The sequence below is a fragment of the Phalacrocorax aristotelis genome, chromosome 1 (genome assembly GCF_949628215.1).
Source record: "Phalacrocorax aristotelis chromosome 1, bGulAri2.1, whole genome shotgun sequence".
Taxonomy (NCBI): Eukaryota; Metazoa; Chordata; class Aves; order Suliformes; family Phalacrocoracidae; genus Phalacrocorax; species Phalacrocorax aristotelis.
In genome coordinates, this window is record NC_134276.1 from 175738300 (window position 1) to 175764823 (window position 26524).

General features: G+C 39.2%; 1 protein-coding gene and 1 long non-coding RNA gene across 8 annotated transcripts in view; one reads left to right on the plus strand and one right to left on the minus strand.

Moving 5' to 3' along the window:
- The window catches only part of NAV3 (neuron navigator 3), a 409880-nt gene that overhangs the window by 190805 nt on the left and 192551 nt on the right, over window positions 1-26524 (minus strand). The gene's annotated exons all lie outside the window — the stretch shown is intronic.
- LOC142051559 (uncharacterized) lies at window positions 2678-8402 on the plus strand. 3 transcript variants are annotated; one of them, XR_012658541.1, is made up of 3 exons: window positions 2678-2891; window positions 4773-7316; window positions 7721-8402. It is a non-coding gene; the product is annotated as an uncharacterized LOC142051559 (long non-coding RNA). The 3 variants fall into 3 exon arrangements; XR_012658542.1 differs by having other exon boundaries at window positions 6172-7316; XR_012658543.1 differs by having other exon boundaries at window positions 7203-7316.

A 26524-nucleotide genomic window follows, 5' to 3' on the forward strand; every position in this document is an offset into this window, starting at 1 on the left:
TGGAAATATGCTGCGTCTTTTCTCCACCAAAAGGGGAGGGGGGAAGGGTGAGACTGAGCAGCACCAAATACTTAGCACAGGCAGCACAAAAATGGCACTTATCAACAAAAGGTTGAAAAGGACCAGCTGAACTATACCATCCAAAATAAGGGGGGTGAGGTGTGGGTTGAGGAGAGGGGTTGAAGGCATTTCGTAAGGTGTATTTGGTAACACCTACAGCACGCACACAAAGAGAACCAGGTTCACTCAGGGTGAGATAAGAGGAACAGACACCTTCATCTATGTACCGAAGTGAGAGTGCACCCAAAGAGCTGCTCACACCATCCCAGGGTATCCCAGCACGCAGACGCAGCTCGGACTAGCGGAGCTTGGCTTGGGGATGTCACACAGCTGGAGGGTATCAGTGCCCTTGGAAGCCAGCGCTGGCTCCCTTTTGTGGGGTGTCTGTGACCTCTCTCCTTACCCAAGAGAAAAGGACTTGTACAGAACTACTGTGGGGTGTTACCACTGAAAGAAAGAATATATGTAGGACAGCATCACTGTGTAAGTAAATATAATATCTAAGGTTCTTTCTCTGCTGAGAATATTGTTTGAAAATGATGAAACTGCACCTTTTCCATAAAAACAATATGAGCTCACTTTATAAACATCCTTTTATTTAACCTCACAGACCCTTGGGAGGAAGGGGTCAGAATCCCATTTTGTGAACAGAAACACAGAGGCCAAAGCCATTAACTACTTGCTTAGTTCACCAAGGAAATCTGTGGCAGAGGCCAGGCGGGAAAATAGATGCAATTCCCAGTCCAGAGTCTTACCCAAAGAACCAACATCCACTTCCCACCCAGCAAAAGTATCACCACTCAGTTCATGTTCACATGCTAAGGACTCCTTCACTGAGTACCTTTGTTTCAGATTTTCTCCTTCTTCATTAAAAGAGACAGAGAATTGTAACTTGTTTGGTCTACCTTATTTCTTCCCATATTCCTGCAGGTGGATTACCAGCTGGTTTGCCATAGCTTTCTTGACAGCTTTAGAACTTTAGATAATTCCACAGAATTAAACTGTGGAAGCAGATACAGCTCTCCCATAGCCAAAGGATGCTGCTGTTAGATGGGGCCCTAAATTTCCCTCCTGTACCCAGAAGTCTGCTTCAGCCATCTGTGTTTTCACCGGCTGATATTCTTTTTTTCTCTATTACAGGTGAGTGACATGAAAGGCTCCATTAAAATGTTTTTTAAAGCCAACTGTAGGTAAGAAAGTGTTTCTTCAACTGCATGACCATATATAATGAACACTAATGTGGAGTCTCTAAAGATTTTATGAACACATATTTAGAACAATACAAAATCATGATGATAAAAGATACATACCACACCCATAGCATCATGTATTCCCTACTACTAGTATTTCAATTTCAGTCATTCTTCTAAAGTAATGTCTCAGAAATATTCTCTGAGCTATTATTATAAGCAGAACTATTTTCTCTATTCCAATGAAACTGATCCACTGGAACATACAGAATTTAATACCTACTAATATTATTTTAGGTTAGTTTCACATTACAAATAAAAATACTTCACCAAGCATTTCCTTTTTTCATTTGTCACACCCACACGTAATCTGGTGTACCAATCCTAATTTTGACTACAATTTGAACTATCCTCTCACTAAGCAGCCAGGGAAATTTCATTCCAACAGCTGCTTTGCAAGTATCTAGTATCCAAAGAATGGACTTCACCCACCCATCCACCCCCTTCATAATTTTCTTTACTCATTAATTTAAAAGTGACAGGTATAGAGAATGTAAACAACGTTTTGTAAACAAAGGATTATAATCCACATCCTACCAAAACTTTACTGATGGTCAGTATTTTGACAGTCAAGCAATGGTAAAGATAATACTGGGAGGAGGCAGTGGTAAAAGAGGAGTTTTTTTTCCACTTCAGAAGTATTCTAAAAAAAATTTAAAAGGCAGAGTTGTTGATGGAGACAATATAGCAAACCAACACCCAGTTAGCAGTGGAATGTCACATTTATTTTCCTCTCTTTCCACAGGGATCACCACTTGCTTCTGCTTCCCCCCTTCCCCGTAGGATGCTCTCCTCGTTCATCTCCTTCTTCCAGGGACCCCACTGCTCAGGAGTCAGTTGTAAAAAATGAAAAGCATGTAGATATACACATGAAATTACACGAATGCATACATACCACTATATTCTTTCTACATTAAATTCTCTAATGCAATTGTCATGGAAAATAGGGAATCCCCCCCACCCCTCCACAGTTTTTAAGCATCGATGCAACTATGCACGTCTTAGAAATTTTATCCTAAACTCCCTGGGAAAACATAAAGCTCCACTGTGCATCATCATTATCACTGACAATACTCAGTTTGCGAATGATAGAAAAGTCATGTAGAACAGAAGATAAGAAAATCAGTAACTTCATGCAATGCTCTGCTTTTTATGGGTGCTCCCCTCTCACTTGGTGTTGAGCACCTCTAAGGAGGAGCTGTGCATGCTCCCCCTCTTTTCAGAACTAGCAATAGATCATTTTGTCTTGCACTAATTGTGCAGTAATGTTTCCCAAAAATCCTCTTATCTTAGATTTTTCTATGATGAGGCGGTTTCAGAGAAGAACACACACAGGAGGGTTAGTCGTTGCAACACTTCCTCCCTGCTCCACTGCTTGCTCCAGTAACCCTGCCTTACAGCTACACACTGGGCCGGGCTGCTGATTTACTCATTTCCTCTCCAAACTTCCTCTCCTACCACCCTGCTTTACAGGCACGTCTGACCAGAGAGTATTCAGCTTCAACGCTAGACCCTGACCACTGACAACGTACGGGACAGCAGCTGTTATCTGCGACGCGGAGGACCCATCTCAGCAACACGGTAACGGAACAGATCCGATCCTGTGTTTGTGTGGTCTGAGCCCTGTCCCGGCGCCTGATGATTTAACTGCTTGTTTTAACACAAAACAGGATTCAGCGGGGCAATCCACGCTCGGGCACAGCCTGCTCATGTTAACGACGGTTACCCCTAGCATTCCTCAACCGCTCGTCATGCCAACCTTCAAAAGAACAGAGGAAATAAACCCTGATACCCAAATATAGTTATGAACTTCACCTCGATACTTCACACATAGCTATAAGGAGCACAGTAGAGCTGCTTGGCAGGATCCACAATGAAACAATACACTTTGTAACGCAGTAGTTTAATGAAGTGAAAAAGAGAGAGGATCTCACAGGGCACTGCCTTTCTTAGAAAATGCTTTAATCATAAACCGTGTGATTATACATCAGGCAGTGCTATAATGTATCCTCTTTAAAATTAATACAGAAATGTTACCACCCACAATCAATGTCAAGCGAGAAATGTCAGATGAATTTCAGAAGTACAGTCAGACTAATGCAATAATAATGCATGACACTTCATTAGCGTCTTCCACAAAATCATCTCAACGTGCTTTCCAGGCACAAATGAGGCCACTCCTATTTATTTATTATTTCTGTGGATGTGGGGAAACTGAGGTATAAAGGCTTTCTTGGTGGATTTGGTTTGGTTTTTTTTCAAATGTGGCTCACTCTAGGGCAAGCAGAGCTGGGAATACAACCCAGATATTCTGAGTTGCAATCATATCTTCTATATGCTTTTTTATCAGGCAGTATTATAAATAGGCTTCGTGGGAAAATGCATATTCCAAGAATCAAGATCCTTCTGCATATTTTTGTTTGTTTGCTACAGAATATAGAGTTTCAGATCTGAAAATGGTCTCCTGTTGCTATCGAGAGACAGCTTTCCATACTTAGAGTATGCCTCTGTCACTCCCTTATGTGCCAATGCTGCTGCTTAGGAAGAACAACAGTTGCTGCCAACTGAGTTATTCCAAGACCTTGTGACAGATTTCCATGCCATTTAGGAGGATAGGTTATATTTGAAAAATATTTAAATATTTGTCCACTATATGAAAAGGTTTCCTTCTTAGATATGTGGGAATAAACAGATAGTATCCAATTCTCATCACTTGTCCTTTAAAATAGTCCCAGAATACAACTGTATCCTCACTCATTAGCATGAAAGAATTGAAATGCTGTCCCCCAGTGCTCACTCTCATGCTCTCTTCTGTGCATGATACTACCCTAATATCTTTGGGGGTGGGGAGGCTTTTTAAGATCTCCATTTCTTTTTAAGAACTCAATTTCTTTTTAAGAACTCTATTTCCCAAAAGGAATCTGTAGGCAACAGCAAGCTTCCCACAGATTTTTCTTTCCTCTTTACCTTGTAGCAAACAAGAGTTGGCGAAAAGGAAGCAAAAGTTATCTGTTACAAAAAATATTGCTAACGGTACACCTGGGTTGCAATGGTTCACAGCAATATACAATATTACTTTTTAGCACAGCAGGATTCTGGTTTTTATTCTATGTTTGAATTATATCAATACATTTCATAATCTTTTTTTTTTCTTTGAAAAAATTTGGAGTAAAGGAAAATGAAACTATTAAGGAGCTACAACACCAGATTTTCAATGGTGAGCCTAACTGAAAATATGGCGCTACTGACCTAATGAAAGGGCTATGTGACTTTCTAGGCTAATGTATTTATTCTGTTTAAAATGTTGCCACTGGAGACAACTGGTAGTTGATAACACTTAGAGCTTTTCACCCATAGATCCTCTTTTAAATCATACTTGTAGATGATGAGATTGATGACTTGTTTCTGCTGTTCTCCAGCATGCTACAAAATGGGCTGTAAAGGCTGTGTATCTATTTCCAGGGACAGGGGGGTTTCCAGTCTGTGGCCTATGCTGGATGTTGAATACTCAGGAGAGCCTACATAACGGTCCCAGAGTCCCTGATGAAGAGGATTTCCCAGAGGAGAGGGCATGACCACAACTCCTCTTCAACGTAGCTATTCTTGCCTAATAAACTGTGGGTAGCAAAACACATGTTGGAGTGTCTCTGAAGCTGCTCGTATTTATAAAGAGAAGCTGGGCAATGCATTGACTAGTGTTAGAATAGGGTGAGGAAATCAGATTGCAATGAAACACTTTTCTCCTTCCCACTGCCTCTAAACTAAGGAAAATTTAACTGGAAGGCAGGATCTGACCTTTTAAATATTTTCGTATTGAAGGTTATTTCTCTGGGTTGCAAAAGAATAATTTATTAGTTTCAGGCCTCCACTTAGCAAAGAAAAGGGCTAACTTTGAAAACAATGGTTCACATTTAGACTGCCATAAGAGACAGATCATGCATCCGATTTACGTCCAGATTTAACAGACTATAGAAAACACACTGCGACTCATTTGCTATAAAGTAAAGCTGGGGTCTGGGGGTGGCACTTTTTGTAACATTGAGCAAATTACATGAGGAGGAAAAATATTTACACAATTAAAAATATATGGCCAGAAAATGAAACTAGAATGACTTAATTTATAGGCAAGATGGAAGCCAATGCAGTTCATTTAACAAAACGAAATGAGTATTAAATGACATTCCACAAACCCTGTTTCTAAATCCCACTGAGCAAATGAGAACAATTATGAGTTAAGGAATAGAAACCATTTAGAAGCATACATACCAATTAACCAAAATGTCAGAACCCCTATAGCATGATCCTATTTTGTAAATAGCAGCATGTATCCATCAACACCACTCAGTAATTTTCAGATAAAAATACAATTAAATTAAAAAAATTAAATAAAATTCCATTAATCCCAGCTAAGAAAATGAATAGAAACAACACTCTTCAACAATCACTGGCAAGCTTTAGGTAACTTACCCAGCATTAAGGGGCCTGGTTTATATTTCCAAGTTTCACTTACATTTTGTGATCTAATCACCCAAGTAACATTTAATGTGTTCTCTTTCTTCCCATTTCTTACCAAATCCCAACTCAGAATTAAATTAATACATGCGTTTGAGGCCAATATTCACCAATGGCACAGGGGCAAGGCTTTTGATGCGTCTGTGCCAGATGAAAGGTAACAGTAAAGCCTCTTTGAGTATGTATTTGTGTGTGTATTTGTGTGTAAGGTTTGCTAAGTGATTTGTATATCGCACAGTTAAAAATCCAGCTCTTTAAAGAATGAAATAACTTGTTCAATCTTTGAAAAGAATCATACCGATTTGCTTTACAGTTTGATCATATTGTTTTGTTTATTGGCTTACTGCAGCTACTCTTCAGTCCAGTGCAGTAGCAATAAAGTACCACAGGAAGGAGCCAGATATTCATCCTGCAGCTGCAGAGGACCCAACCAGACAGCTGCTTCCCTGTAGACTTGTGCTGCTGCAAAGCGATACTTGTTAAGAGAGCAACACCACCACAGTTAGTAATATCAGCCCTGAGCTTCCTGAATGAACAGGGGACAATACAAAGTGCCACACAGAGAAATCCTCCAAAACAGCCAACCTTGAGACTTTCTGTTATAAATACTCCATATACTTGCCTGTACAACTTTGGAATGATTTCTTAGCTATACTTTTAACTTTAAAGTACATTTCAGCATCCATCTAGTAAAAATACAATAAAATACTATTATTCAATACAGCTTCTACATAAAACATTGATTCAAAGTGATATCTCAGTTAATTTTATTAGAGTGAGGAACACCAGGATTCCCTGCTGGGCATAAGTGTTACACCTGGAGACACCACTCAAAAGGTGAATCAATCTTAGCATTTTAATTCAGATAAGGAGTGGGCTTCTAAAGGTAGTCTCCTGTCACTTGTGCTCTCTCAGAGACCCCCTTCACATGAAATGGAGAGATGTGCTTCAAGAGCAGCATTTAGTCCATGCAACAAACTGAGAACTAATCCAAGCAACAGTCCATCCCCAAAATGTATACCTTAGATGATGGTTCCTTGGTACCAAACGGGTTTTCCCTGCAGACCAATCCTTCCTGCTAATGTTGACATATGTGTGTCCCAGAAGTGATGGGGGAGAGAGAGTATGTGATAGAAAAAGCTTCTGACTCTCCTGTGTGGTGGGAATACGCTGAGATCCTTCAGTGAGCTGGTGTGACGCTATAGTAGTGACAAATATAAGGGGAGAACATGCTTTGGTCTTGATAGTGGTGACGTGTGAAGAAATTAATTTGATCAAAAGGACATTATCAGAATCCTCTAATACAAATAAATGAACTGAAATATATCTGAAACTCCTTCTTTCTCCTGTATGTGCACACACGCTTGAACATCATCCAAGCCTGCCCAAAGCTTGAGCCGTGGCTCTTTGTGACAGTTCCTGTCTAAAGAGATCTCCCTTGGAAGAAACAGCTGATTTGAGAAGACACTCCTCTGCCTGTCCAAAGGAAGAAGGGTAAAAAGAAAGCCATATTTCTATTTTTCTGGGTATTCAGGAAAGCAGTGATGGCCCTCCACATCAGAGGCCCATTCCATTCCCCTGAATGAGTCTTCCTATACTCTAAACTTGCATAAATCTTAGGGCTCATAAATGTCTCATCACTGCCAGGATCAGTTTCGTGACTCGTCCTGCATTCACTTTAATAAACAAACCCACAGTAAGCAAAGTTAAGTTTTCTGTAAAGGGAAAAATGCACTGAATTTGAACAGGTTTCCTTTGTGGCTCACGAATATCACAACAACACAGAAGAGCAGATAGATAAAAAAAAAACTTCTACAATCTCAGACCTGACTGAAAATCATTAAGTAATTTGCAGAACAAAACCATCCTTTCTTTGTTGTTACCTTTTTTGTTCACAGGCAAGAAGCCACTCTCGGTATCAAACTGACCATTCCTGGATGGAGTGGGCACCTGCCTTAGCAAAGCAGCAACGGGGATCCTCACATGGAGATGAGGAGATTCCACTGTGAAACTACTCCAGATTTTCCATCAAAGCTCATTTTAAGGATTTATAACTTGGACGGAGACATTCTTTCCACACTGCGATTTGGCATTAAAGAACTTGGCCCAAGGATCAAAATAACCCTCTTTTCCAGCACTTCTTTTTAAGTGTGGGAAGGCAAATTTCTGATATATAAAGACACAAAAATATTAGGACATACTTTTGTTCTTTTCTTGTGAGAAAACAGTGGCAAATAAGACCTCAACTAACTTTAAATATAAAGCCTCATCTAGCTTGTACTTTCTGAGGCTCAGAAACTGATTTGAATTGTCTGGTTTCCTTTCATGTGGAAGAATAGCTTTGCAAATCAAAGTAAACCAAATAAACTGTTTGCTTTCTGAGCTACATATTTTATGACAAGATGCTTTAATTCCTGCTTAAATTTTCTCTGGGCTTGGATGCTTAAAAGTTGTTTGTCACCAACTCTATGATTTTAATATCAATAAATGTGTGGCACACATTCAGCACACCAGTGAGGTGATAAAGCTAACACAATATTAATATTAAGTAAACACATTAAAGTTTTCGAGCATAAGTGATCTGATCCTCTTCTTACTGTCATTAATTTCTGTTAAAACAGATCTTGGTGGTGAACGTGTGAGTGTTAATGGAGACATGTGCACAACCATTTTGCCTTTTGTTACCTAGCTGAAGCTTAGGGAGATTAAATTATGCTTACACAGATGACAGCCTACTCATGTACTTCTTCAGTTCAAGAAATGTAAAACAGTGTTTCAGGACTTGAAAAACTAAGGATTCAGCCCACTACAATAAGAATACCACTTCAGGACTTATTTCCCTTTGATCACAATCGAAAGCACTGCCCATAATAAAGGCCTGCCCATTGTGATGATAATAGTACTTAAATTAACAATTATCCACCACAATAAATTTTACGTATGAAGTAAATTCTGCCAGTTAGTAACCTTAAATAACAAAACCAAGATAATAATCTTATCATAGTTGTGACAACAGAAGACTTTTCATCCTAAATGAGATTCAATATTATAATCTTCCTATTTTCTTAACAAAAGACCTATCTCATATACAGCTTTTGTAACACAGCCAGATCTGGAAGAATCATACAATGGAAAGAAAAAGGTTCTAGATTCCTGCTAAAAATGTTCTGAACACCCTTCTTTTCTATTATAAAGGGGGAATCTGCCTTAACATCTCTAGTGAAGCTCTGGCTACACATCACATGTAAAGAGGCAGTGTCTCAAGAAGAGAGATCTGTATGGCCTGGGGACTGTCCTTCATCTCTGTTCAGTTTGCAGTCTCCCATATGAATCTTCTAACATATATATCCCACCTTTTCTGCTCTGCTAGACACTTCTACAGGAACGCAGCATGCCCCAAGTAACAGATATGTGACCCATGACTCAAAATTTTTCCACCCATGATTTACCTCTGAAGACAATGAAAAACCCCTCTTAGATCAGTATTAAAATAGCAACCTCAAGACCCACTCCTCCTGCCAGAAAAAAAGAGGAAAATAAATGTAGCAATAGTTAAATGCACCATTTCTAATTAAAGCGTTTGAGTTTTTAACACCAAGCTAGCACATTCTTATGCTGAATACTGATGTACTGATATGCAAACTTCAGTTCTGAAGACCAAGGAGGTTTAGAAAATGGATAACAATTAAGACAGATAATGATCTGAAGTTTATATGTGGTACCTTCCATTATAAGATTGCAAAGGTATTTATGAAGGATCATGGCTTAGTTATGTAAAGATCCACCCTGATAGAAATGAATATTCAAGTTATTTATTGAGGCTTTGAGACAGGTAACTTTTATACCTCTGTTCACACAGAGACGTTTGCATAAGCACTGGACCCTATTGCTTCAGACTAGTATCCAAACTGGGATATCTGTATCTCTTCTCTAACAAATGAAATAATATTTTTTGCTTTTTAATGTTATATCAAAGTAATATGACATGAATTTTAGGGCACAGAAAGAAATGTCCAGTCAATGTGGGACTGAAAGCTGGAAAACACTTCCAAGACCTTGGCGTAGATGCGAACTGAAGGGCTTGTCATCACTGACTCCAAACACAAACAAATACAAATCAAATGCCCTGTTGGAGTCTACTACGTATCTGGAATAGCAAGAGGCTGATACCTGAAGAAAAGAAAGGTCTTGAGAGAGCTGTGTGAAAATGGAAGCTCAGCAACTACCTGACATTTTTCTTTTTCTTCCCCCCCTATAGCCACCACCTGACATGTAAGTACAAGTGGTACTATTAGCTGTAGGCATGTGGTGGGTTTTTTGTACTTCAGGGCCAAACCCGTATCTCTTATGACACAAAACAGTTGGTGCTTTTGTGTTTGAGGTCTGTTCTCTGGGTCCTCATGACTGGCCATACAAAGGGTACCCACCACCCTCTTCTTCGAGGGAACTGCTCTCCACATCTGCAACACCACTCACTGACCTATGTTTCCTTTTAAAGTACACACTCTAGTGATACCCTGTCTCTTGGATAACAGACTAGAAATGAAGGATAGGGATTGAGTAGCTTACTTTAAAGGGCCACTGCCTTTAAATTTAATTAAATCCATATCTTCTACCTCCCACACAATCACCCCGTGGGACTAAAGGCTTCTGTAAAGGATTAGGAAAGGGATACTCTCATTGCAGCCACACCACTATGCAGAACATAATTCAAGATTTGGGAAGTTGTGAGCAGGAAGCAGAAGATGAAGAAGAAAGGGTCTCACTGAAAACACAAACAAAGAACTCTGCTGGCTACAGATTACAGCACTCACTTTGGACAGAGGAGATTTTGCTCCAGCCTATTCCTTCCAAAAGCCCTTCTATATTTTGTCCTACTAATGTAAGTAAGAAACAAAAATGATCCTAGCAAAAGAAGCATCATGTCTCCTCTCAAATGAGTCCCTAAACCAGTAGCCTACCACCTTGTCTACCATCCCACGTTATGCTCAGTTGTTTTCTCCTACTGTGGTGCAGGATGGCACTAAAGACACCCACTGGCTCCTCAGGTATCTCAGTCTGAGAAGACTGGCACTCCAGGAGAGCCCACACAGCTGCTTTAATAGTATAGAGGCATACGGAGTATTACTTTGGGGACTTCTGTTGACAACTTTCCATTTAGTCTACTTTTTTAGAACAAGAAAAACTGCTTTTTCTCACTGTTCCCAGTAACCGTCTAACTCCCTGATAAAATCAGAAGAAAAATAATTTAATCATGCTAGCTCTTTAAATTTTTTTTAACAGGAAACAATTATTACCAATAAATAATAAATATTTCATTCCGGAACACTGAGTGTTTTTTTGCCAGCTCTACCTTTTGCTACAGTAGGCAGGTGTTATTTCACCTGCCCTTTAAATAAACCTTGCTGGTAATGTGCTTGACTGTGTTGAACCAATGCAGATTCTGAGCATTCTCAGAAGTCCAATTTCATGTCTGTACAGATCCTTAATGTAAAAACCTGGGGTGGCTATGAATGGACTATAAGTGCTGCCAAAATAGGCAGCTGCTGAGTGGGAGTTCTGAGGATGAGAATGATGGATATAGGCACCTAAAATGCAAGTGGGGTAGGTCATAGGAACACAAATTCTTTCGGGGAGGAGGGAAGGTCATATTTCATATTTCAGGAATTACTGTATAAAGGATATCCTTTGTTAAAAGTGCAACCATTTACTACATTATTTAGTGCATAAAGTAAGCGTGGAACAGAATAGTCCTTAAAACAGGTTTTTCCTTAAATTCTTACGGTTGTTCTTAAAGGCCTCTGATAATAGAGGATTGCCTTTTCTGTAGGACTTTTTCAATGTCTTTCATTTCAGATGGAAATGTAAGGAGAAATACTTTGGAGGAACTTCCTGAAAACATAGAGAACCCTAATATATTTTTATTCCTTTTTTTTAAAAAGAATTTATACATTTGGAAACTACAAGTTGGAGTGGAAAGTGAAGTTTGAAATTTTAACAAACCAATGTACTTCTTGAGTTGTGCAGTCCCACAGACCAGCTTCTCAAACATTGCACCAGATGGCTTTGTTCTCAACTTCCCTGGGCAGGTTCATGTTACTTCACTATCAGTAACAAAACCCCACACTGACATCAATGCTTCATCTTATGTTACTGTCGTTATCTTGTTACAGGTTATAATGGTATTAGCATTATCTGACTAATAATTATTCCTGAGTCACAGCAGTAAAACTCTTTTAAGTCTCAAGCTCTGATCTAGAATCTGCTGAACTACTTAAGTTACATCTGTGTCTCTTTGACTGAAAAGATGTTCCATACATTAAAGAAAAATGAAAGTGGGCAAATGACTTCTCTAGTGTGTGGTTTTATAGTAAAACAATCCCAGCCTAGCCAGAGATTTAAGTGAGTCTCTCCCAAAATATTATGTATCCCTCTATTGTGTAGGTGAATGTACTGTACTTTTTCAACTTCAAATCCACAGAAGTATTCTCTTATAAACAGTTATTTACACCACAGTGCAGAACAGGTGTCTTTGGTACATGTCAAACAAACTTGCAGGATTTGGATCCCCAAGGAACACTGTAAAATATCTGAAAATATGTAGTAAAATACATATTCTAGCATTTGAATGATAAAGGGTCTTGTATTGTAAGCCATTAAAAAATATTAAATCCTAAAAATGGTATTTAAAATGTTCACAATGATACTCAGTGATACAGCACAGTCCTGTAAATAATTATCTTAAGAACAACAACTAATCTCAATTAATTGTGTTAACATGCTCCAAATTCCAGTCACACAACAGCTACAGTGGTACAGAGGGCCCATGACAATACTGCATAATCAGCCTTGCAACGATATTCAGAAAAACTCTCCACAGAATAAGAAACCCATCTGAATTTATCCAATGTGAAGCAAAGGTTATTTAAAAATGTTAGCATGCATATATAATTGCATGTTGCCCACTCTTTGCAAAACAGATGTTTACAAGTTTACTGGGCACTTAAGTTTATATGAGATGTTCATGGATGTCCTTCCGAAGTTACTAGGTAAAACATATTTTTAAAAAAAGCACAAAACCCCACAACCTACACTGCATTTGGATGGATTTTTTTAACTTGTGCTATGAAAACCTAAAGACCCAAGAAGAAAACCAAGACTTGAGAAAATTTCTTAAATCCACAGGTAGATAGTATGGTTATCATACGATTGTTTTAGCTATATATATTCCAATCATTGAATATACATTATATTAGTGGAATTTATGAAGAATCAATCTAACAACTGAATGAATAGCAAGACCATATTCAGAGAGGCTACAAAAATCAGGGAATGGGGAAGGTGTGATGTTGGAGCACAACTTGTAGGGTTTTGCAAGTCCTTTCCTGTGTGCACACCCCTCTTGATGCCCTTCATGGGAATATGTATTGCTGACACCTCAGACTAGTTATGCCTTGACCAGTTTCTTACGCCGTTTATTCAACTGACTGGACCATCTGAGTTTGGCTCAAGTGAGCCTTTTTTTGTGGAAAGCTGTCAGAATCTCAAGTTTGCAGAGAAACCCAGACACTTCTAAACAAACTTCATGTATTTATTCACTCAAAGTCAAGAGGCAAAACAAAGGCTTAAAGCAACAAACAGTTTTCTTTTTTCCATTGCCTAAGATTTCAATGTTCCTTGAAAGCATTTGTAAAGTCACTTTAGGCTGTTCTCTATTCCTGGCTGGAAGATGCTGGCTTCTGGCCTGTTGTCGCTATAACCATGAGGTTTTTAGAGAGCCAGGCCAGACAGAACGTGGCCTGGCCCACTCCAAACTTGCCACTCATGGGGGAAATGGCTTCTTAAACGCTGAAGCGATCCATGGGTATCCTGGAGCTGCAGGGCCTCTCTGTTGACACCTCCTGGGTGAGAGGATTGGAAGTGCTCTGTCCCTTTGAACACTTTTGTAAAAAGCCTCAGCCACCTTTCAAAAATAGTATTTATCCTATTTGTGTCCCTCTGTACATACTAGATCTTAGTGATGCTTCTCCTCCCCAGCACCACAATATTTAAGCTTTAGGGTGTCCTTTGATCTTAGTCTCTTCACTCAGATTTGGGAAAAGTAAACCACCGTCAGCCTGGAGAGAACCAAGATAGAAAATATTTCCTAATTATTACTTATGGTTTTGCATGAAAGATTATTTTTGCCCTCACTTTGCCTTTGTCACTTGGTTCCTTTACACGTTCATTAAGGTAATCTGAGGGACAAACACTATTAAGAAAATCCCTGTAGCAATAAATACTTGGTAGCAGAACCTATTCACATCAAAAGCAGTAAACTGCATGTAAATATAGAAAGCACCTAAGAGATAAGAAAAAAGAAACCAACCAACACTTCTCATCATACACATCTGATGAGGAAGTTCAGGAGCTATGGCACTGCAGTAAGGACAGAACTTGCATATGTTCTTACCTTTAAGCCAGAATAAAAGCAGCTCTCAAACACTTTTCTGACCCCAAAACATCTTCCTGTAGAACTATTTTGTACCTTATATAGTAATGTAAGCCTACTCACAGTATGCATTTTTTCAACTACTTTTCACAGATACCTTAAAAAGCATTCCACTGGTTCGTGTAGGTCTGCTTTATGATGTGTTGTAAATTTTAACACAAGGAGGGAGTATTTCATATGTTACCAAATACTGAGAACTAAGAAAGAAAACTACTAGGAAAGAAGATAACCTTTCATCAAGATCCTTATATCAAAGGTTTCATCATTGTTTTATCTCTTAAGATGTCTCTCTGAAGATATGTCTAAACTAAGAGATAAGGTATATCTTGAAGAGACAGCTAAGCGTACGGTTTTGCTTGGAGCAAAGGCAAATGCAAGGCCTCTCAGAGATTCAAATAAGTTTGAATTATTTATCTGAATTACTTTGTTAAAGTTGTTTTTGTTGAGATGATGGACAAAGAAAAACAAAAAAGAGCTGACTAGAAGAAGCAGAGACAAAACTCAGGAACAGAAAAACCACTGCAGAAAAACAAAAATCACAGAATAATCTGAATAGTATCAGTGTGCAGAATAAATAAACATTTCATGTTAAGGTTATAACTAAAACCACCTTGGGATATGAGCAAGGAGATTGCCTCAGATTATTTGGTTTTCTTCTTTTAAGATGTAAATTCGTGTAAGGCAGAAAATACCATTTAAAAAATTCCTTATTTTTTTCTTTCTGCTGGAAATAACCTACTAAGATCTGAAATTTTTACTAGCTGTTCAAGTCAAAGGGTTAGCAATGTACTTCAGTAAATCCATTTACCAGCAGAACACGCAATGTCATCACATCAAGCACAGGGAAGATTCTCTTCACCTCCATCAAGAACTGCAGCATATACTGATGCAAAAAATAAATCACATTCCTCTCCTCACAAAGGAGTTAAAACACATTCATCTGTTTTCAGTTGGGTCTTTCATTAAAGTTTCTGGATTTTGGCCTCCTCTTACCTGTACCACAAGCAACCAGAAAGAGCAGCACTGAAGACAATATATAAACAGAACAATTTTTGCATTTAGGGTAAGAACTAGGGCCCAGAGCTAAACGAACAAACAAACAAACCACATCTCCCTTTGGCGCTGCTGCACAAATGGAAGTGTTCATCACAGCTTATTGTAAGCTTATGGTACTAATGAGTATCTGATGCCCTGTCTTGTTTGCAGATACTTAAAAAGATGACTTGTTTCTACATTGGATCAACAGCTTCCCTAATGCCATTCAAAACTTTGTGCTGCCTTAATCCTTTTTCATGTGGAATTAGGTGGTATGAACTGCTTTCCCTAACTCTGTCATCTTTGCCAGGCATCAATATCAGTTCAAGGCAGGCAGACGAAGCCCAGCACTCCCAGAAGCACAGCAAAAGCTGAGAAGGGAGTTCTCAGGACGGGGTGGCACTGAGGTCATGGAGTGACTCAGGGAAAGCACTGAGGTGCAGGACGTGCTGTGACTAACCATGGTAGGGAAGGAATATCACCTCCCATCCCTACATCATGTTGAGTCACTTATCCCAGAGCTTAATGACACGGAGGATGAAGGGGAGTAATAGCAGAGGGCGTTACACAGGAAGGGACCTCTGGAGAAGCTGGGTGGCATCCAGCATTGGCACATATTCCGAGCTCAGTCCTCTCATGATCTCCTCTGCTCCCATACCTGAGCAGCTCAGATCAATCAAAACCCCGACTAAATGCAATGGAATATATCAAAGACTATATACCTTGCATAACTATGCTGCAATATTTCTGAGGTTTGCATATTTATTTATATCTGAATATTCCATTTATATATGCACATATGCATATTCCATACCAGTTTTTCTGGTATGGAAATAAATATGGCTCATCACTTAAAGTCAGTAGTATTCAGGGACAAGACAATTTCACCTAAAATGCAGGCATCTAGCCTGAGATGAGCATCTAGGCTCCATCAACAGCCTGTGCCCAGAGAAACAGGAAACTATGAAGCAGTTTAACCCATGCAGGAGCCTAATACAAGTAGAATGAATTCCTCTCTGAAGATGACTTTCAACAATCACGAAAACAACCTAGAGGACTACTTTCAATTAAATTCCTAATTTTTGGATGATGAAAATTAGTAAAACTAATCCCACCTCTAGTGCACAACTACCTTTAAACTCAAACTTTGACTCTGTCATTGATTGTGGAGACATCTGGGTAAACGTAAGCGGAATAGGAGGATCTATAGAAAGAAACAGTGCACAGAAGATCCTGGTACTCACAGTTTTTCTTTTAGTGAAATCTGTGCAAATTTATCTGTTGATGTCTACGGGGGCAAGACTGAATGGAGTACGCCTGTTCTGGATTGAATTGTTCCTGCAGACAGACAGCAGGAATTTGCAAAACAGGAGCTTGTAGAGACACAACTATTCCAGAAGGGACACAGTGTTTCCCTAATCATCCATATCTCACCATCTTGTTTTTGCTTTTCTAGCTGCCAAATCAAAAAGCATCCCAGGTCTGGCACATATATTGGTATAAACAAGCTAATCACACATTCAAACAAGTGTACACGAATTTAGTAGGAACTGAAGGCTAGGAATAAAAACACAGGAAGTGTTGTTGGGAACAGGACTTCATAGTGTGGCAAGACCTCTGTTTTGGGGCTTATCACACTGAAGGAGGTGATATGAAGATTAACGAAGAATGCATACACATCTAACTAGATGCCTAATAATCCAAAATGTGAATAATCCCCTCCCTCCCTGATGGCAGTAGCTCCTTGTTATTCTGGCATCCCAGCACTCTGGCCTCAAGTACATTGCTGCTCACAACATTTTCCAGATACCTTACCCCATTAGGTATTACTACAGACAGGCAGGATAACAAAGATGCAATACATGCATTCATCTATACTAAATACCTGAGAGTTACCAATTCAGCTATGTGTCAATTCAGCTCTTGTTTTAAAACATGTTGGGTTTTTTTTTCAGATTAGCAAAGGCACTGGAATAGAATTTGAAATACACTGATATAATGCAATATGAAGTCAATACTTGAAATGATTTAAATATTGAGGATAAAAAACCTTATTATAATGAAGGCAGACATAAAAACATCTTCTTCATAATAAGGCACAACATAAGGTGCTTTTCATGACCTAGGTCTCATTCTGAGGTGTTAAATATGTCTTCACACCGTAGCTTGATGGAGAATAAACCATCCTATTCAACTGTCCAGATTTCACTGCAAAGGCCCAGTTTGCCATTTGTATTTTAGGCTTTTGGGCAACTCTAACTGTTTTCAGTTCTGGACAAACAAACCCAGGCTATTCCTCTTCTACATATAATTTATTACAGGCATGCATTAAACTTAGACCACCTTTAGGGAAACACTGAGGTTAAATCTTACAGCCAAAACACCACCACACTGCAGCAAAAGTCAAACAGCATACCGTCAACAGCGTTAACCTGACAGAGCATAGAAGTGCAGTCAACTGCTTCTATCAAAATCAGTTTATTCCATCTATGGAAATAAAAAACTAAATATGAGAAATAAAGTAATAGCAGTAAATTACTCTAGAGCTATCCATCCTTTCCATATAAAAATATAAACATGTCAAGTGGTATTAATACATTTATAGGACATACATGGAACACATACAGACGAACACAATAAAGTGCTTTCATTCTCCTCTGATCCTGAGCCAGCTCTGTATCAGGCCAATATTTTGGCATTAACTAATGTAGCCTTAAAGCTGCTCCACCTTCTGCCAGCTGCCTAAAGTATCTTGTAGTTGTCACGAATGACAGGGCTGCAAGCAAACCCCAGCTACACCGGCTCTACCCCACCTACCAGCAGTCATGGTGCTCCATGGTCAACAGCCCACTAGACTGGCTCTCCTCCCCAGGGCCCTCACCGAGTGACAACCATCTTATCTGGTGCTAGTGCTGCTCTGGATCCTGCCAAGTCTGACCTAGAATGTATATATTGTTACTCATCTGATCATACAATAATGCAACTTTCAGAATCCAGCACTGGAGGAACATATTCAGGGAAAGGGTCATACTTTCCTGCAGCATTTTCAGCTCCATTTAGACAGTGCATACATACATAACTAAATATGCTGGTAAGCTTTATTTTACTGTAAATCCTTGGTGAGAGAAAGAGAAGGGAATTATTAGTGCAATTAGCTATGACCCATTCAAATATCAATATCAACTTTTTGAACAAATCAATAATTTACTGAAAGAAATGTTCCCAGCCTGTTTTCCTAGGTCATTTGTTTCTAGGCACACATCTTATTTACGTAAAGGAAAACTCCTACAAGCATGTAAAAATTAGTACCTTTGTAGACAAACAGGAACTGTAGGGTTCTTGCTGTGCATTTGTTTGTTACACTGCGTACAAGGAAACTGCATACAATTTGTGGTTACTTCTTGAAAGAGTCATTCAAATGCCTAAATGAGAGTAAAAACTGGAAGGATTATGATAAAAGCCACTATTAAGTGGCATCTTAGAGTATTATGGGAGTGGTATATATTCTTGGCTTGGATTTTTGGCAGAAAGAATCTGGAAAGGTTTATTTGGTAAAATCTGGACTCCATATACATTTTCAATTGCAGAGTGTTTCACATGGGATAAGAACTACATCAGATTGCTCACAGCCAAGGAGAAGTATGCAATGTCAACATCCACTTACACTGACAACTGAAGTGTTTCAGATTGCAGGAAAGAATGGCACTATTATCCCAAGACATACCAAAGAGGTAACTAACTGACATATGCCGACTTTTGTTGATGTGCAGCTGTAACCTTTTTCCCACCCTCAATTTCCTTTTCAAAACAGTGGCATCCTCTGAACAGCAGCAATTCCACTTGCTGTCAGACTCCTGTTCTCCTGACCATCCCCACACCCTCATTCACTATTGCTTCAAGAGCACTTTTGGTCAAGTCATTTTGGACTTCAAAGTCACAAATGGTTACAAAACTTTATTAACTCTAAAGGGACTCTTTCAAGAGAAGCTTTATGTAAACAAAATGTGTGGCATCCATAACCAGCTCAGAGCCATAGCATATTCTAAACAGTTGCCTTTAGCCAACACCATATATTTGCCATTGCAACTTAATCCAGAGTATAACCCATGACATCCTGTTAAAAAAAAAAAATCTCTTATTTTTCATACATAACATCCCTTTTTACATCAGACTAAAATCAATCATCAAATGAGATGATCAACTCTGTTCCACAAGGCTAAACGGATTAATAAAAGTACCTAAATGGCACATGAATAAATCTACTGACAAACCTCCCAGGACATACTGTAAGCCAGAATCTCATTAAAGATGATGTAAAAATTTAGCAGAGTGCCTGCTTCTCTGTTTGGAAAAAGTCGGTATGAATGCAGAGCAGCCAGAAAAAGGAAAAATGGACCCAAACCAGGTCAGAACTGCTTTCTCAGCTCCTGCCTTTTGAGTGTAAAGCAAGAAATCAACCTTGCACCATAAGAGGACCACTGTAAAATAAACAGAGTTATCTCTGTTTCTGAAGTACCATAAAGATTGTATAGAATAAGAAACACATTTCACATTTGCATATTGACAATAGGAATTTAACAGTCTCGCCTTGTAACATTTTTAACAGCAAAACAAGTAAAAACACTATCATAATCAGTACAAGTTAAGCTTTGTAAAGATTTCTGTTTCAAAATCTACTGGCTAAAAGTAAACATGCAGTCTCTCTCAACCTACTCAGCTAACAGGGAATGATGTTTCGCCATTAGGCAGAGGCAGACCCCAGTCTCCTTTGCCTTTTCTGTCTTGCTTGTTACTGTGATGCTATTCCACTTGGTAATATGAAAATCAGCAAGTCCCTGCAGAGGTGTATGACACTGTTCTGCCAGCCAGTGGTCTTTTATAAATCAATTTTAAATTAATTTTTCCCTATACCAAAAATCATCGTTAATGGTAGACTGAAACTTAATGTTTTGTACATTGGGATGCATAATCCACTGACAATTATACAGAGGACTGAAATTCAGTTCTGCGTTCCTACACACTGAGCACTCCATACTTGGGCTTTTTCACTGATTATCCAAGTGGCACAATATTAGGAAATGATGAAAATTTCCAACTTCTGAAGGGAAGCACTGCAGACAGGGAGATGAAAACCAAAACAAACAAAAATATTAATGTCAACAATGGAACAAGCAAGCTAGATATACTTGTGGGAAGAGTGAAGGAGGGACATAAACATTGTGAAATGTTTTCCAAGGAGAAATCCTGGCAAAAACCAAATTACTAGCTAGGTGGTATATCACCTAAAAAACCCTCCTCAGTCTTTTAACTCAGTTACAGCTCTGCCTGTTTAACTTGCGACCAAAGATGATGGGCATGGTACTTGACAGGCCCAAATATCATAGCACATTCAAATACAGAAAAATTATAATTTTATTTTTATTTGGTATGAAGAAATATCTGCTGCACAAATAATAACAGGTGAACATGTTGCTTTTATTCTTTTGAAATATGAGGAAAATCCAAACAACTGAAGCAAAGGCTGAGCTGAAAATCCTGCTCTAGAAATAGTGGGAATATATTATACTTTTAAGACTGACTTACCTTAGGCTCATGAAACTGTAATATCAAAATACTCATCAATTTTGGGGAAAGAACCCTTTTCAAAATGCATTAAATAAAACTGAAAAAATAAAAAATGGCATGCATGCACAGGTAAGAAAAGCAACAGTTAGAAGCAAACCAGAGAAAAGTAGAACTGTGAATCTTAATTCTTCTCCTATTGCCTTTTGTCCCACCCACACCACCAGCTTCATAATTCAGTAAGAAAACAAATCAGAAGAAGGGGAGGAAACTAGGCCACTATGCCAGGAATGTGTTTTTGATGAAAAAAAATTAGCCCTGTTTTATCCAATGGCAACATTCAGTCACCTCTCAAAGCAGGCCAGATGTTGGCTGCAGCAAACTAACACCACGCTGTATATGCTTTTAGCCCATTCCGTCTCTCATTGTATCAGCCATTTTCTCCTAAGGCCTCCACACTGCATCAATCAACTCCTGACTGGGAGAAGTTCCTCACACAGCTGAATGGCATGGATCCTTAAGCAGCCGCCACTGCTACAAAAGCTCCCGAGTCCTTCTCACCACTAACAGCACTGTGCCTTGGCAGCACAGCAGCTTGAATTTAAGGGTGGGACCTGTGCATTTTGCTTGGAAACCTGTGGAACCACCTGAACATACCCAGCTTGTCCATGCTTTCCCAAGACCAGCCTGCGCCTTTTTATCATTGAGGCCTATCATTGATTTTAATTGCATAGAAGTTGAAGGCAAAGGAAAGCATAAGCTCTAATGCAAGAAGCTTGCAAGCTCATCTCAGACAATGCTCATCAGGTGGACTGAAGCAAGGCTGACAGAATAAGGAGTGGTGCTGGGGAGGGAGCCTACATGGCAAACAATATCTGGGGAAAACTCAGAGCATTCAGGTAATAGTAGCATCTCATTTCCAAAATAAAACCTCAGGAACCTATACTAGAACCACTGTAAAAATAAATGAAGTGGCAGAAACCCCATTTTGTGCTAATTATATTTTTTCTACTCTGCTGGCTTATACAATCTTACATGAACTTCAAATTCCTTCTTCATCATACTGCATGGCCCATCAAGATTTTTAAAAAACTGACAAAAATAAAAGCTCAATATTCTGTCTTCTGCAATAAGAACAAGGGACAGTCCAAAGCATCTTAACTTAGCAAGTAGACGGAAAATAGTTCATGAAATTTAATGCTCTTCTGACATCTGGAATTTACACAAAAAATTACCTCTGCCTTCCAGTAGCCTGCCCAATCTCTGCAATTACACCAGCAAGTCCTTTCTTTTTGGCACCTGTTACATTCCCCAAAAGGCTCTTAGAGCCAGTGCAGCACCACTAATAATGAGAAACAACTAGAGTATTCCAACTTCCACACTGCCTCTGAAAGGCATTTCAGAAACAACAGCAGCTGTAATGATTTAAAGTATAGCACTCCCCCAACCCAGAGATCCCAAAATATTCTAGAAGCAGCTAAATGAAGTACCATGTATGTTACTAATTAAAGGACTAAAACAAAAAGTTGCCGTCTTATACTCCAGGATCCTCCAGGCAGCTATATATATAGGGAATAAAAGGTATTTCTTGCTTTAGACAGTATAAGATCTAGCTACAAAAGAGGACATTACAGATGGATAGAAAAAGGCACATTTAGGAGAATGCCAGACATGTCTACGCTGTAAGTACAGGTACACTTAAACAAACTGCATTTCCCCGAAACGCTCTTGAGGGGTTCACATCCTGTCCCTCACAGAATGAACCTGAGTCTTCAGCTGTGGTGTTTTCATGCTTGTCTGGTGTTTAATTATTAATCCACATGGCAAACTGCAACATGATGTGGGAGTACTGAGTCAGGTCATTGGAATGGGGTCTCCACCTCACCGAGGGCAGCACTGTTTGGGCATGCACAGGGCAGTAATATAGGTCACTGTAGTAGACAACACTTACCACATGTCAACAGCACAGTGAACATCAGGTTTACTTTAGGCATCATACTCAACACATTTTAACACTCAAGTCACACAGGCTTAATCAAGTTCCTATAGTTTATTTGGCCTGCTTAGAAGACAGTTTTCAGGGCTAATATGATAAATACAACTCCAAATGGTTTACATCTTATTACCTACACAGTCCAAAACGTCCTCCTCTTGCTCCATGTTGAGATTGGAAGGAAGCTAGTTCATATTTATTTTGTTGGAACTTAAATGCATAATATATTTCTAGTTAAGAGTTTTCTACTTAGGTTTTTTTCTATTTCTCACAGGAATAAGTACCATGTATATTTTAGCATGTTAACCTTGTCAGCTGATCTGCCAAATCTCATTCATGTTTCATCTGACTTCTTTTGGATTATTTTTCAACTTTTTTTAAATGCTACTTTGCCCTCTTGAGGAACTGTCCAGAGTTTTTCCAGCCATGCTCATCATCTTTTGAAATTTCACTCATTCAAACCCTCATATCATGAATGTCTTGGCACTGAATGTGGTTTAATTATTATTATAAAATATTGGCAACTGAACCAGAAAGGGAACTGATTAACATCAGTATGTCATCTAATTAAAAATATATCTTATTTTTATAATCTGTCACCAAAAATTAACATGCTGGAGTTCTGCTGAATGCTTTGCTGAGCCAATGCCACAAAGGCAAGGGGGAAAAGGCACAAGGAAAACAAATACACTCCTTCTTAAAGAGCAAGCCTTCTGAAAACAGAAATTTCTGAAGTTGCTGTACTCTGAGAAAATTTTCCTCTTCCAGATCAGCCGCTGCCTATCTTAGATCTAAAATGCCAGCTGGTACACCATCTGAGAAATTACCACTGAAGCTGTTTATCAACAACATGAAAAAAAAAAACCTAACCATAAACTCTTTCTTTCTCAAGCAAATTTTTAGGATTAATGTTTTTGTGAAGGAGAGAGTTCAAATCGCCTGGAGAATAGCTGCCTGAAATGAATTGCTTCAGAAAAAGTTGAATTCTTCCACCAGTTTGTCTTTTAAACCATGTCCCTTCCCTCCCTCCAATGCAGCTGTTCATCCTTGTACCTCTTCCATACTTCTGAATTAAGCAGAGACACACCATGACTGTTACTTTGACTTTCTGCCAATAGCCAGAAAACTGTGAGACAGCAAGAAGCTGGATCCTTTTTTACTCCAGCAGGTAGAGAAGCTCTACCAAGCCCAGAAGTGGGGGTGAGGCTCTGGGCAACCGAGTGGAATGTGTGTAAAGAGCAGAGGAGTAAGAAAAATGCAAAACAATGAGAAAAATGAATCACTCTTCAGCAAGTGTTAGGCACCAGAGAGTAGAAAAAGGCATTCAGGGAACAAAGTAAGAACAGGGCAAAAAACTGATTTAAATAGCCATAAGGGAGCTTTTATTTTTCTGCAACTCCTCCCCTTTGCTTACAAGATATAATCCCAGTGGTGTTTTATGCAGAGAGCGCTCTTTGAGCTACCCTATTTTTACACTTTTCTGAATCACTAGTCTCTACATGCAGATCCAAATGAATCCCAACAGGGGCCTCAAGATCCTCTTTCAAATGCACTGTTTACAAAAGAAAATGTTTGCAATACTCACACAGTGAATGAGGTTAACTGAAAGGCAAATTATTCATGACTCAGTCACAAAATTAAATGCTATAGTCAAAATACACTGCTGTGTAAAACCAATACGTGTCTTTTCTGAGGGGAAACTAAAATCCCTCTATAATACAGCAAGGTAGTAAAGAAAGTACACATGTGCTCAGCTCTCAATATCTGGCGTTAGAGGTTGGTCTCTATAGACGGATGTGCTGACCATTCACAAGTGAAGGCAATTACTATACAAAAGGGAATAGTTTTATGACGTTTTGAGCTCTACGAGTGTGTGACCAAACTTAATGAAGCACTGGATTATTTAGTGTGTTAACAGAGAAACAGCTAGGTGAACCAGATTCATATTTAATTAAGAAACAGTGTCAAGACTCTGTGTCTGAAGCCACTGAAAAATTATCTGTACAATGAATTTTGTTTAAATTGCACTACAATTTCCAGAGTTTTCCCTCACCAATTTTAAAAGCAACATGACTAAGAAGATTCCTACAAAGACTAGCAAGGACTTCAATTAGATGTTCAGAAAAAATATATTGGTCTTTTTTGTTTGATTGCAGAAGGTTCTTATCACCTGAGCAGAGAAACATCACTGCCATAAGGAAGGATGCCATGCTGGACAGGTGAGCAGGAGCAACCCACAGGAGCAGGGACAAGGGCACTTCCCGGAGCAGTGGTGCCAGTTCAGTGAACTGGGAGGCTTCTGAGTCCTGTAGGGGCCAAGAGGATTTGGAGCTCAGGTGGCAGTGGCCAGGCACCAAGCGGAGCCATGCGTAATGCCACCCCAATCTTTCACGTCTCACTCAGCCTTCTTGTTTTCTAAAGTTCAGTCTCTGGTTCAATTATAAGAATTCTTAGCAATGTCTTAACTTACCCAAATATCAGAGGTTCAGAGGATGTTTATTCTACCAAATCAGGGCTCCCAAAGCTTAGTTTTCACTGCTTCTTCTTCCAGCCCTGGTGTAGCCCTACCTTAAAGGGCTAAGATCAACACTACATCCTAATTCTCACCTGTGGCACTTCCTCTGTCTTCTCATCCAAGTTTCCAGACTCCTGTGTTCCTTTTTTCACTTACCCATTTCTTTAGCCCCAGCTTTCTCCCAGTCTCAGTTTCCTCCCAGTTTCATTCCTCAGCACGGCTCTAAACTACAACCCCTTCATTATTTCACTGATGCTGTTTCCCCCATATGCCACCCAGGCTTGAGGAAGGTAAATCTTGTTGCTCAGGGTAGAGCTTTCATCTTCTCAGTGGCCATCTCCAGTATCACAGAGATTTCTGGTTGCTGGGAAAAACAAGCCCAAGGACTGGAGAATGTTCAGTACAAGTATAATTACGGGTGGTTTATTTTCTAAACCCCGAGTCTGTGCTAAGCTTGTGTGAACTGAGACTTTCCAACACTCACATCCTGTTCAAATTTCAGAAGATTTTTCACAGGGAAGAAGTGAAAAGCACTTTCCTGACCCTCCAGCATTCCCTTGCCAAATTCAGAGATTCGGCTCCAAAATAGAGTTGTCGCAGCTCCTTAGTGAAATAAGTCATAAGACTCTTCTCATTTTATCCAGCACAGTAGTGACTGTCTCCACTTCATCTTCATTCTTAGAAATAAATAAAACATAATTTTAACAATATTCTTCTAAAACTTCTGCTTAAATCCAACACACCTGCCTTTAAAATATTAGCCCATATATTTAAAGCTGACAAACCTATCAACAGCTGAAAACAATGCCTTATGATGGACATAGATGATTCACTATCCTTATATCTTTCAACATATCTTGGAGATTGGCACTGAATTTTTGAAAATTTGCTCACAAGCTTTACCTGAGCTTTATTTCCCTTTGGAGATCTCATGGCATATATGGGGGATGTGACTATCTCCTCACTGGAAACAAAGAGGCTGATTATGGGCTTCTTGTCTCCTTCCTGCAGTCTACTTTAAAGGGTGGATATCTCTAAACTGTAAAGTGAGTGAGAGACACCAGTGCTTCAGAGACCACTCATCCCACCCTCAGACAGTTGTGTGC